Here is a 13,973-nt window from a genome sequence, read left to right on the forward strand (position 1 = left end):
AAAGGGGAGAGACAGAGGAATGAGAAAGTAGAGAGAGATTGATGCTGGAAAGGGGATCAGCAGAGAAATAAGGAGAGAGGGACAAAGATGCTAGATCTGGTGTAGGAGAGATAAAAATGAAGAGAGCAGTGAAGCTGGATTGAATCATGTAAAAAGGAGAGAGGGGGCACAGGCTGGATGGAAAGGGGAGAGGGGCATAGAAAGAAGGCAGATACCATATGGAAAGGGGAGAGGGGCATAGAAAGAAGGCAGATACCATATGGAAAGGGGAGAGGGCAGACAGTGGATAGAAGGGGCAGATGCTGGACTGAAGAGACAGAGAGGTCAGACGCTGGAAGGAAAAGAGTAAAAAGAAGATGAAAGCAGACACTAGAGATGACAAAAGGTAGAAAAAAATCAGATTTGAAATATGCATCCTGCTAGAGCTGGTGTTAGACATAACTGAGGACTGCAAAGCCCAGGCAGTGCTTCTTTAACTTCCAGCTGGCTTAGGGCTCTCTCTGACCAGGGGGCAGTTGCCCTTGTTGCACTCCCCTAACACTATTCCTGTCATGTGTGACTGTGGTATTCTGTTAGCATGATATTTCTGTGTAGCATTCTATAATTTGGCTTATTCAGTTTTCTTGATAGTAGAGGGGATATATGTGAAGGTGAGGGGAGACAGGGGTTTTGTTGATCTTTGCTCTGTATTATTTGTATTTATGAAATGACAATTGTACAGAATATTGTTTCTTTTTATACTTTAATAAAATACGTTCACTATAAAATCATAACTGAGGCTTGTGCGGATGGGATCAGATGATTTGTGGGGACTGAGCTTGCGGGGACAGGGTGGAAATTGTTTATTAAATTTCAGTCTTAGTAGTTTGCCAGTCCACAAAATAATTCTTTTATTTCTGCTGGTCCATAGGTGTAAAAAAGTTGAAGAACACTGGTCTAAAGATCTTTTGTAGAGGAGTTGGAGCCTAGGCATAACTCTCATACCACCAGATGGAATTGGTTGGGCCAGGGTAGACTTGGGAATGCGGACTGAGAGGAGATGTATTTGTATATTCATAAATGCTCCTGGGCCACCAAATATAAGCAACTGCAATATAAAGTGGTAGAGAGGGTTTATGCCTGTCCTACCCAGATGTATCATATGGGGAAGTGGGGGACAGCGGATTGTTAGCAAGGGTATAGGAAAATGGGTTCATTTGACCATATGTGGTGGTCCTGTAGGGTGGTGCAGAAATTTTGGTTGATTGTTAAGGGTTTCATCTCCAGTTGGGTGCAGGATTTCGGATGGGGCCTTCTGTTATATCTTTTGGGATGGGGGGTTTGCAACAATTTGAAGGAGGGTCAAAAAGAGTTTATTTTGAATTTGTTGTTGGCTGCTAGGCTTATTATAGCCACTCAGTGGAGTTTACCGGGAGGGCCGCAGTTTTCTTGCTGGGAGACCATTAGTCAGGAGCTGCACCCATATGATAAGTTGACATGGATGCTGTGGGGTAAAAAACACAAGTTTCTAGAGATTTGTGAGTGGATGGACAATGCTGGTCATCTTTGAGTGACTTGCTATCTGACCTCTATTAAGAGGTAGGCTTATGCCATGCTTTTCCTCTGACTGTATATTCTGTTCTTTCTGACAGACTTACACTAAATTGTGTATTGTGACAGGGAAGCCCCTGTCCCAGTGAAAAGAATGTCTAAACCTCCCCAGCATGCATCAATGGGCTCTGGAAAACCTGGCCTGGAGCAGGAACAGCCAGCTCAGCCAGGAGGGAAAGTGCATAAGCACGTTGTAGCCCAAAAGCCCCAGGTGGGGAGGGCACTGAAAACTAAGTATCTCCCCTATCAATCCTTTCCTCTAGCCCAGAACCTGAAAGCCAACCCAGGAGGGGGTGGAGTCAAACCCTGGGGTGTGTCAAACAAATTGCCTCAAGTAAGAAGCAAGCAGGTCAATCAGGGAAGCTCAGGTGGTTCTCATCCAGAGAGGCCAGCAACCAGCCGTGACTGCAGCTACCAGGGAGTTTCTACTCCCCAGCCCAGAACGTTTCCCAGAGGTCAGTCCAGCAGGAGGGAGAGTGTAATCCTTGGGAGGTTCAGTGCCTTGCCCAACAAGCCTTGGGAGGGAGACCGGGGGTTTTGGCTCAGAGAGGAAACATTGCCAGAGAACTGACAAGCAGGCAAGGAGGGGGATGGGAGGAAAAACCTCAGATAAGGGAAATAGCCTTGAGTCCCTAAATGAGGGAAAGAAACGGAGCTCGCACTACTTGCGTCTGTCCGACATGTGCTCCAAAATAGAAGTCTTCATAAGTGGGTTTTTAGTCTGGCTTTGAATACAGCCAGAGATGGAGCCTAATGTACCGAGCCTAATGAGTGGGAGATGGAAAGTATCCCTGATGAGACTGAATATGAGGAAGACATGGAACTAGGGGGAATGGATGTATGAAGGATTCTCTCCTGCCCAGAAGAAATCCAGTCCAGGTTACTTTGAATCCTAAGTTAAAGCAAGGCTGTGAGCAGGGCAGAGGCTGCTCTGGCCCATTAAGGGAAATAGTGATTTAAAGTGTGTTCTTGCATGCCCTATAAAAGTAGAACCCAGAGGGGAGATAAAGGGCATAATTGGGAGGGACTGGAGACCTTATAAGGGAAGCTTGCCCTGCACAGTTCAACAGGCGGAACTGTGCATATCCCTGGGAGGGAACGGCGTGGAAAACAGATATACTAAAGGAAAAGAAAAACCAAAGTTATTAACTGAGTGCTACTGGGACTGAAAGAAATAAGTGACCACTTCAAGTGCCAGTGCGGGACGTGCCCGACTGGGAGAGTGGAAAGAAACGATAGCTGGGAGCTGCCAGCGATGCCCTAGAAGGGGAAGTGGGGGTTAGTAAGGCAACTAAGGACATTTTTGGTTTTGTTTTGCTATTTGCATATGATTTTGCCTTTCTTCTCTGTTGTCAAGAACAATGGGCTTTCTGACCCCATAACACTGTGCAAGCTGATTTGGACTAAGTTACGGGTGATTGCACCAAAAGACATTGTGCCCAATTTAACATTTTTTTTTCCTGCTTTCTTTCTGAGCACAATAATAAACCTGGTGGATTTTGACTATAAGATCAGGCATCCGGGTTTTTCTTTCTACCAGCCACATAAAAGGCGCTATAAAGAATCTACCTGTGGTCCAAGCCGGGCTTCCCACCTACTCAGGAACCGGCCCGGCCACAGTATATATTTGATTTTTTTCTTTATATGTTTTCAGTCACTGCAACTCTATGTTCTGATATGCTATGGAATTTGGTAATGGGGGGTTGAGGGTTGGGGGGATAGGAGGGGAAGAGTTTTGGGGGTTTTAGAGCATATTAGCATAATTTGTCTGCTCCTTAAATTTGGTTTTCATATTATGCCCTTTTGTCACTATGCATTTTGTTCTCTGTTTTATGGGTTTTCTGGGGAAGGGTTAATGAAGACAATGGAGGGGCATTGTTTCTGGTCTGGTCTACTTTAATTTGAAACAAGTATCCTATTTGGGAGAAAGGGTATACATGTTCCCTGATGTCTCAAAATGGACGCAATCCAGAAGAAAATAATTTCTATCATACCATACAGAAGTGATTTCTTTAGTGGCAGTTTTTCAGTTAAGATTTCCCTGTAAGTGTTTTGTTTCCCTTCAGGGAAATAAATATGTATTTTTTGAACCTGCTCAATTAGGTTTCTTGTTAGAAGGTAAAGGGATCTCTACACATCCAGACTGAATCATGATGTTGTGTGGTGTTAAAAGATTGGAAGGATGTTAACTGCTCTTTTCCATAAAGTTCTGTATGATATTTCCCTGCCCCAGGGGTTTGTTTTTTCTCTTTCTTTGTCTCCTTCTCTTATTGTGGACTATATGAAATGAAATATTACTTGTGTGTTTTTTCTTTTGCTTAGATCAGCTTGTACTGATAATATTGTATTTCAGTTTTTCCATATCATTGTGCATGTAATGATAATTTGAAATGACAAATAAATAAATAATTAGGATTAGGATTATATGACCATCTGACCATATAAGCAGGGACCATCTCTTGTGTATACAATGTACAGCGATGTGTGCGCCTGGTAGCACTGTAAGAAATAATAAATTTTGTTGTTGTTTAGGGGCCCTAATTAAGGAGGGAGGACATAAAGCTAAAATTTTTCCTAGAGCACCCAAAACGTGTGCACCAATCCTGAGAGCTTACAGATTTGGTGTACTAGCCTCTTATCCACTCCACTGGCAAATACCTTGATCACTTTCTAAAATCCCCTACTGCTCTAACCTTGGTCTGTGTGTGAGCATCTTTAACCCTCCTAACTCCATGATCATTCTTTAAAATCCTGCTCCACCTCCTGCCAGCAAGAGAAACTCTACCTCAGCTGAATTAAACAATAGCATTGCAACATGTGTTTCAATTTTGTGATCTGAATAACAGCAAAGAAGGTTTTAACTTGTAGGTTAATAATTTATAGGGATGGGAGTGTGGATTGACGATCATGGCTACCAGACTTGCTGGCTAAGCTCTCCCTGATAACGGTGCGTAATTCTGCACAATCCAGCTATTTACATAGCGATCAAAACCCTGTTTCTTCACAATATACTTACTTAGTTGTATTGACAAAGAACTATGTCTTCCAACAAGACCAATAAGAGTGAGCAATCTGCCACCATGCTCCATAGTGGCAAGAGGCCTAAACATGAAGTCACCTCTCCCGAAAAATCGCTGCCAAAGATATCAGAGCCAGATTTGGCCTACTCTATCCTGCTAAAATGCTGATCACCCACAACAACAAAACTGTAATGTATTTGGATCCTGCCAAATTACAACAATATATAGACTCTATAAAAATGCAATAACTTGAGTCAATGCACTAAGCTGTTAAATTTGAAATATTCTATATATGCTGTGTATATAAATCATATCATCTTTTCACATACGCACCGCATGGGAGGCTCCGTCGCTCACGAAGGCAGGCCAATGAGGCTTCAATCCCTCCCAATCTTTTTTTCTCTTTACTTATTAATGTCATTTCTCTGGCACAGTTTGCCTCTCATAGTTTTGACATTTTGTTATTCACTATGGTTTAGGAACCTTTGGCACTGCTTGATATCCTGTACAATGGTACATTTTTTCATCCAAAGTTTATTTTTTCTCTACAATTTAAGTTTCACTATGTTGATCATACTTTATGAATAGTTTGCATATAATAACTTTTAATGTCAATGGGCTTAATCATTGCATCAAACGGAAAAAAGTATCTAATTATCTGAGATCATTTAACCCCAATATTATTTTTTTTCAGGAGACTCATCTTTCACATGCTGACAATTTAAAAACTAAGATACAGGGTTATAATGCTCCTTTCTTCTCCCCAGCAGTCAAAAAAAAAAAGAACGGTGTATCCATTTACTTTAAATCTTCCTTACCTATTACAGTTCATTCACATAGCACTGATCTAGAAGGGAGATGGTGTTTACTAAACGCATCACTTTATGGCAAACAATTTATATTACTGAATATATATGCACCGGTCTCTGACTCCCCAGAATTCTATCGCTCCCTGCAAAATACCCTCTTACCTTTCTCTCATCTTCCAATTATTATTGGCGGAGACTATAATCAACCTCTTGACTATATACTTGACAGAACGTCCACTTGTAGACCCACAAAATCCAAAACTCTGGAAGAGATTAAATCTTTAATTTTTAATTACTCTTTACTTGATCCTTGGAGAACATTAAATCCCACAGAAAAGGAATTCACACATTTCTCGGCACCACACAATTGCTACACAAGACGACCAGGGAAGAAAAGGGTACATCAAGGAAGATAAACAAATCGCAGACAAACTAAATTCCTTCTTTGCGTCCGTCTTTACGAAGGAGGACACCTCAACAATACCTGAAGCGGAGAAAGTGTTTGCAGGAGAAATAGAAGACAGCCTCACCACAGTTGAAGTGGACTTAGACCAGATATACTATCAGATCGACAAACTTAAAAGTGACAAATCCCCTGGACCGGATGGAATTCACCCGAGAGTCTTAAAGGAATTGAAGGTTGAAATCGGAGAGTTATTGCAAAAACTTGCAAACCTGACAATCAGAACTGGACAGATACCGGACGACTGGAGGATAGCTAACGTCACGCCAATTTTTAAAAAAGGATCGAGAGGGGAACCGGGCAACTATAGGCCTGTGAGTCTTACGTCTGTCCCCGGCAAGATGGTTGAAGCACTGATCAAGGATAGCATAGTCTGGCACTTGGACGCACACGACTTGATGAAACCCAGTCAACATGGATTCAGGAAAGGGAAATCATGTTTGACGAATTTACTCCAATTTTTTGAGACTGTGAACGAGCAAATTGATAGTGGGAAGCCGGTGGACATAATATACTTGGACTTCCAGAAAGCGTTCGACAAAGTTCCACATGAAAGACTTCTCAGAAAACTACAAAGCCATGGCATAGAGGGGGATATACAAAGGTGGATAGGCAAATGGCTGGAAAACCGAAAGCAGAGAGTGGGCATAAATGGGAAGTTCTCCGACTGGGAGAAAGTGACTAGTGGTGTACCACAGGGCTCGGTACTTGGGCCGATCCTTTTTAATATTTATATCAATGACCTGGAGGAAGGAACAACCAGTGAGATCATCAAGTTTGCAGATGATACAAAACTATGCCGGGCAATCAGATCGCAGGAGGATAGAGAGGAACTCCAGAGCGACTTGTGTCGGTTAGAAACATGGGCGGAGAAATGGCAGATGAAGTTCAATGTGGAGAAATGCAAGGTAATGCATTTAGGCAATAAGAATAAGGAATACGAGTATACAATGTCAGGTGCAACTCTGGGGAAGAGTGAACAAGAAAAGGACCTGGGTGTACTGATAGATAGGACCCTGAAGCCGTCGGCACAATGCGCGGCAGCGGCAAAGAAGGCAAATAGAATGTTGGGCATGATAAAGAAAGGAATCTCGAGTAGATCGGAGAAAGTTATAATGCCGCTTTATAGGGCAATGGTCAGACCACACTTGGAATACTGCGTCCAACATTGGTCTCCCTACCTAAAGAAGGATATAAAACTGCTGGAGAGGGTGCAGAGACGAGCAACAAAACTGGTGAAGGGTATGGAGAAACTGGAATACGAGGATAGACTTATAACACTAGGATTGTTCTCCCTAGAGAAAAGGAGACTGCGTGGGGATATGATCGAGACCTTCAAAATACTGAAAGGAATCGACAAAATAGAGCAGAGAAGATTATTTACATTGTCCAATTTGACACGGACTAGAGGACATGAAATGAAGCTAAGGGGGGACAGGTTCAGGACTAATGTCAGGAAGTTCTGCTTCACTCAGAGAGTGGTTGACGCCTGGAATGCCCTCCCAGAGGAGATTATTGCGGAATCGACCGTCCTAGGCTTCAAGAGCAAACTAGATGCATATCTCCTTAAGAGAGGCATATAAAGATATGATGGACTATAAATTACGCCAGGGTACACCTGGCAGGGCCTCCGCGTGCGCGGATCGCCGGACTTGATGGACCAAAGGTCTGATCCGGAGATGGCAGTTCTTATGTTCTTATGTTCTAGACTATTTCTTAATTTCTTCCTCCCTTGCTCCAGATATATGACAAGTTACAAATCACTCTCTTCTTATATCCGACCATGCACCTGTCTCACTTCAATAGCACCAATCGATCCACACCTACTTGGAGATTAAACAATGGTATCCTAACAGATGAAACTGTTGTACATAAACTTAGCTCCTTCACTGAATAATGTTTTACTCATAACTCCACACCAGACATATCACCTGCCATGGTATGGGAAGCATATAAAGCTACTCTACGGGGACAGATTATATATTTAATGGCATGGAAAAAGAAGCAATGAAATCAACAACTCACTACTTTAGAATCTGATATTAAATTATTGGAAACACAATACATTTCTAATCCATCCAATTCTATGATACGTACACAACTTACAAAAAAGAAATATGAATACAACTCCATTACATCCAAAATGGCTAATCATGATGTTTTCCTCTTAAAACCTGGTCAATACATTGGAGGAAATAAAATGGGAAGAACCTTAGCTAAATATCTCAAAGGTAAAAAGGAAAGATCCCATATTGCTTCAATATGCTCCTCTAACAACACCATTCAAACAGACATCCATGCAATTCAATCTGAATTTGAAAGTTTCTACACAAAACTTTTTCAATCAGACTCATCCTCCATCTCAGATCATATTACAAAATACCTCAGTTCCATATCCCATCCAGAATTGTCACCCCATCTCAAAAACGAATTAGATCAACCAATAACCACACAAGAAATCATGTCCACTATTACTACACTAGCCTCCAATAAATCCCCTGGCCCAGATGGCATTACTAGTGAATTTTATAAAATTTTCTCCACAATTCTCTCCCCCATCTGATGGCATACTTCAATTTTATTCGCGAACATCCTGAACTGCAGAGAAATTTTGCAGAAGCTATCATTGTAATTTTTCCCAAACCAGGAAGAGATGCCACCCAACCCAAAAATTATAGACCAATATCACTACTCAACTCTGATTATAAAATCCTAACTAAAATCTTAGCTAATAGATTAAATAAAGTTATAGAATACTTGCTCTCTCCTGATCAAGTGGGCTTCATCAAACACCGATATATTGGCGATAATCTTAGACTATTCCATAATGTGAATGATTATGCCAAAACCACCTTAGAGCCTGTGATAGGATTCACCATCGACGCGGAAAAGGCTTTCGATCGGGTGGAGTGGAGTTGTTTGATACAAGTATTGAGATGGTTCAACTTCGGAGAAAATTTTGTTTCATGGATCCAAGCTCTTTACTGAAATCCTTCCTCCAGGATTCTTATTAATGGATCTCTTACGGCTCCTGTTATATTGAAGAGAGGCACGAGACAGGGATGTCCCCTTTCTCCAATCCTCTTTAATCTCTCCTTAGAACCACTCCTTTCGGCAATCAGACAATCTCCCCTAATACAAATAATCCCGTTAACATCTAGGAACTTAAATTGCAGCATACGCTGATGATATTATGTTATTCATTAGAAACCCTTTGTCTTCTCTTCCATCCTTTATACAAATTACAGACACATATTTCATGTATTCCGGATACAGAGTTAACTGGGAAAAATCGGTTATTCTTCCTCTAAACAACCAAACTTTACATGTGGAATTGGCCAACTTTCGATTTGCTGGGTCCACCTCCCCAGTAAAATACCTTGGTATATAAATTTATAAAGATCGAGAGGTCATCATGAACACTAATATTGCTAAATTAAAAGAACAGATTACAAATTCTGTAACTAAATGGCAACTACTATATATATCTTGGTGGGGATGTATTTCTTCCCTCAAGATGACGTTGACACCTCAAATCACCTACATCTTGTCAATGTTACCCAGTCTTTGCAAACCTTCCTTTTACAAATGGATTGATCAAAAAATATCCGACTTTATTTGGAGAACTAAAAAACCAAAAATTACCTTAAATAATTTAAAATCTCCTAAAATATATGGAGGATTAAATATTCTTGATTTTCACAGATATCATATAGCATCTTTGGCTAAATATGGTTCAAAATGGATTACATATAACCAATCTCAATTTGCTTCATCTGTCCCAGCCGGTGACAGGTCAAAAGCGCGCGACGATAAAGGCGCGCCGACAACCCAGCGCAGACAACTGAGCGCAAGGCGGAAGTGCACTGAAGAAAAACAGTATTTTAAAGGGCTCTGACGTGGGGTGTGGGGGGTTTGGGGGGTTGTAACCCCCCACATTATACTGAAAACTTCACTTTTTCCCTAAAAAAGAGAGACCAATTTTTTGGGTCACAGTTTTGGCGGGTTCCCCGCGGCTAGCCGCGGGAAACAACTACCGTGTCATTCTCTAGTTGGAATTTGAGATTTCAATTTGTAATCCAATACCTATTAACATCTTACCAACTATGTCTATCCTTTCCCGATTTAAACAATTTTCTCTTCTCCCAGCTACTATCACTGCAATACGTACTCTGGATCATATAGCTCATAATTTCTATTTTCTCACATAGTGAAATGGCCCTTTGGAATAATCCGGCCATTGAACATAAAAAACGTTTATTAAACTGGACATCTTGAAACAAACTTGGTATATGGATCTTGTCCACTAGATGGCGCCTGCATCTTGAATGAAATAAAAAGCTCAAGTTTGTTACAGTATCAGCCTATTTAGCAGAGTCTTTTTTTTATTTAACAAATTAATTCATTTGAGAAATTTTACTATCGGTATCAAAGCATGCAGACTCTTTCTTGGCTATGACTTGCAAAAAAAAAGCTTGCAGACATGCCATGGAGAAGAGAGTATCTCTTTTCAGAGGTTAGGTTAAAGAGGTACTGTATCTACTCTATGAAAAGAGCACTATGACATGCTCCAATCCTTCTCCACAGTAACCTCCAATTTTTCCTTCCTATTTCTCCAGATAGCGCTGGTGTTAGGGCAGGGGTAGGGAACTCCGGTCCTCGAGAGCTGTATTCCAGTCGGGTTTTCAGGATTTCCCCAATGAATATGCATTAAAAGCAGTGCATGTAAATAGATGTCATGCATATTCATTGGGGAAATCCTGAAAACCTGACTGGAATACGGCTCTCGAGGACCGGAGTTCCCTACCCCTGTGTTAGGGGATGGCAACCAGGACAATTGCTTGGGATCCTATGCAACAGGAAGCCCTCAAGTTTACCTCAAGCAGAAGAAGGCATAGCCTGAAGGAAAGGCTTTAGGGCCCTCTCACCAATTTCTGCCCTGGGCCCCTGCATATCTAGTCCTGCCTTCAGGAAAAATGCAAAAGGGGTACCAAAATGACTATGCCACCTTGAGAAGAGGTATCCTCTACCCTTTCTATTACACTAAACTGAATACCCCTTCTTTCCCCCTCCCAATAATCCAGCATCTCTCTCTCTCTCCTGCTGTCCTTTGAACCCCTCTCCCCAAGGTTATATTACATTATAAAGCTTTTTATATTCTACCATAGCCCTTATGAGTTCCAGGTGGATTAAACTTCCCCCTCCCAATTCACAGTTTTAGAACTCACAATTTCCTAAAACCGGAATCACCCCCACCTCTCTCCTACCTCCTGGACCTCCCCGGACCTTATCTGGTGGTCTAGCGGTCTTTCAGGGCAGGAGCGATCTTCCTTCGCTCCTACCCTGTGCAGATCACTCATCCAAAATGGCTGCCATGAGTTCCCGTTGTAGTCTCAAGAGACTATGGGAACTCACGGCAGCCATTTTGGATGAATGATCTGTAAGGGGCAGGAGCATAGGAAGATTGCTTTGTTTAAATAATGTATTATTAAACATCTTTTGACCGTTATATCAAACTGAAGTCCTTTTTACCCCCCCCCAAATAAAACCCGGTTCACCGTATATGTGGACGCCTCCGGAAGACCTAGGTGACACCAAAGTCACGTCCACCTAACTGGCATCCACCTAACACCCAAAAGTAGACCTAGTTTTGCAACTCCTACATTTTAGGCATTAGATAGACACGTTTGCATGCTGAGCGGCATACGATTCTGTAAATGGATGTCTATTTAGAAGCCATGCCCATGCCACGCACACGCCTATCCTGTTAGGCGCAGCTTTTTCCGATGAGCATCCACGAAATTGTGGATGTCTATTTTGAGAATCGCTTCCAGTGTTTGGATGCCTAAGTTCCAATTAATGCTTGTTAAAGTTGTTTATTGGGCTAGTTTATCCATCGCTTAAGTCGACACCTAAAATTAGACATCTTTACAGAATTTGCCTCCTTAATGCCTACCTAATGGGTGGTGGTAAGGGTTATTTTAACGGCAAAATTAACATGGGTCCATTAATAGAAAAAAAAAGAAGAAAATTCAGCCATCTTACCGCAGTGGTAAAATTGGCCTTAGGATGCAGGAAAAATCCATGTAAGAGAGCACCAAGGCCACTTTACCGCTGGTTGTTAAAAGGGCCCCTAAGTTAGTCCAATATAAAGCTATTCTCAGCATGTTTATGCAGCAAACACCCTGATATATTTTTTTAAAAATCTAAATTAAACTTGTATTCCATTTATTTCTCATGTAGCCTTTTTCCAGTACATATTTTGTTTTCAGTTTTTCAGTACAGGCAGTTTGACAGGAGCATTACCATGCCTACTTTACATCTTTGATGCCACGCACCAGGCTAATTAGCCATCAGTAATTACAGAATGAAAGTTTTCTTATCCTAATGTCCTGTAAAGGAATATTTTTCTCTTAATAACTAAATACCGTATTTTTCACTCCATAAGACACACTTTTTCCCCCCCAAAAGTGGGTGGAAATAAGAGTATGTCTTATGGAGCGAATACCACACCCCCCACCTGTTTTTAATAGCGGCGCTTCCCTCCTTAGATGGCTGCGGCAGTGAGCCGCCCTCCCCGTGCCTGCTTTTAATGTTGGCGCTTCTCTCACTGGACGGCTGCAGCAGTGAGCCGCTTCCCCCGTGCCTGCTTTTAATCCCAGTGGGGGCGGAAGAGCACAGGTTGGAAGGCAGTGAGGGGAACATAGGAGGGAGGAAGGGACAATTGTTGGGCCTGAGGTAGGGGGGGAAGATGACAAAGGGAGTGAAGGGAACATAGGAGGGAGGGAAGAAGGGACAATTGTTGGGCCTGAGGATGGAAGGAAGGAAAGAATGAAAGAAAGAAAGAAGGAAGGAAAGAAAGAAATCACCAGACAACAAAGGTAGGAAAAATGATTTTATTTGCAATTTAGTAATCAAAATGTGTCAGTTTGGAGAATTTATATCTGCTGTCTATGTTTTGCCCTATATTTATCTATTTTTCTATAGTTGTTACTGAGGTGACATTGCATATTTTAAAAAGTCATTTATCTTGACATCTGTGCCCTTTCCCTGCCCACCCTGTGCCCTGTCCCAGCCTATCACTAGACCACCAGAGGGAGGACAGGGTGCAGAGCCTGGCAATGAGTGTGGGATTGGGTGCAGAGCCTGGCAGGGAGAATTTGGTTCAGAATGTTTTCTTGTTTTCCTCCTCTAAATTTAGGATGCGTCTTATGGTCAGGTGCATTTTATGGAACGAAAAATACAGTACTATTTGAGGAATCTGACAAAAACACTTTGTGTACTTTTATATAATAGATGCAAAACAATATGTCAGCTTTCAGCATCGTACCTTGCAGTAAAACAACCACTATATGCATTGTGAAAGTGCCAAAATTGATTCTCACAATACCTATGCATTAGATGGTGAAAACACCACATTTTTATGACTGATCCTTATTTATTGTACTAGTGTCACATTGTTTAATGTTATTTATTTTTTTACTTCTAGCCCTTAATGCAGCACACAGCTGCAGAGGGGCTATTAGGACACCATGTCTTGACAATCTTTGTTTCTGTCTCCCTTCTTTGTTTTTTCCCTTGCTATCCCTATAGTTACTACAAGGCTGAGGGAAGACAGAAAGGGAGAAAAGGGGAAACTTGTCAGTGCTAGGCCTATAACAACCAGAGACAATCTGGTATCTAGCTTACTCCTCTTATTTCCCTGGCAGCACTATTAAGGCCATCTCATAAATAAGAACATAAGAATAGCCATACTGGATCAGACAAATCCGTAGGGTTACCACATGGCTCCAGAAAAAGAAGGACAAATGGAGACATTCAGTTTTTACTTCCATTGAAAGCAATGGAAGAAAACCCCAGATGTCTCAATCCATCCTCCTTTATCTGGAGCCATATGATAACCATATGTGACTAATTGTCCATCAAGCCCAGTATCTTTTCCACAGTAGCTAATCCATGCCAGAAGCAAATAGAAGACACCCAAATAGTAACAACATTCCCAGTAGCTACTGATCTCAGGGCAAGCAATGACTTCCTCCATATCTATCTCAATAGCAGACTATGGGCTTTTCCTCCAGGAACTTGACCTCA

The 13,973-nt window shown here is 41.7% G+C and overlaps 1 long non-coding RNA gene across 1 annotated transcript in view; it reads left to right on the forward strand.

The window, feature by feature from the left end:
• Nucleotides 1-1,958: 1,958 nt before the first annotated feature.
• The window catches only part of LOC117362200, a 52,362-nt gene continuing 40,347 nt past the window's right edge, over nucleotides 1,959-13,973 (forward strand). The window contains exon 1 of the long non-coding RNA XR_004539826.1: nucleotides 1,959-2,045. This is a non-coding gene — a long non-coding RNA (uncharacterized LOC117362200). The remainder of the gene's footprint in view (nucleotides 2,046-13,973) is intronic.

Source organism: Geotrypetes seraphini, chromosome 6, assembly GCF_902459505.1.
Source record: "Geotrypetes seraphini chromosome 6, aGeoSer1.1, whole genome shotgun sequence".
Lineage (NCBI taxonomy): Eukaryota > Metazoa > Chordata > Amphibia > Gymnophiona > Dermophiidae > Geotrypetes > Geotrypetes seraphini.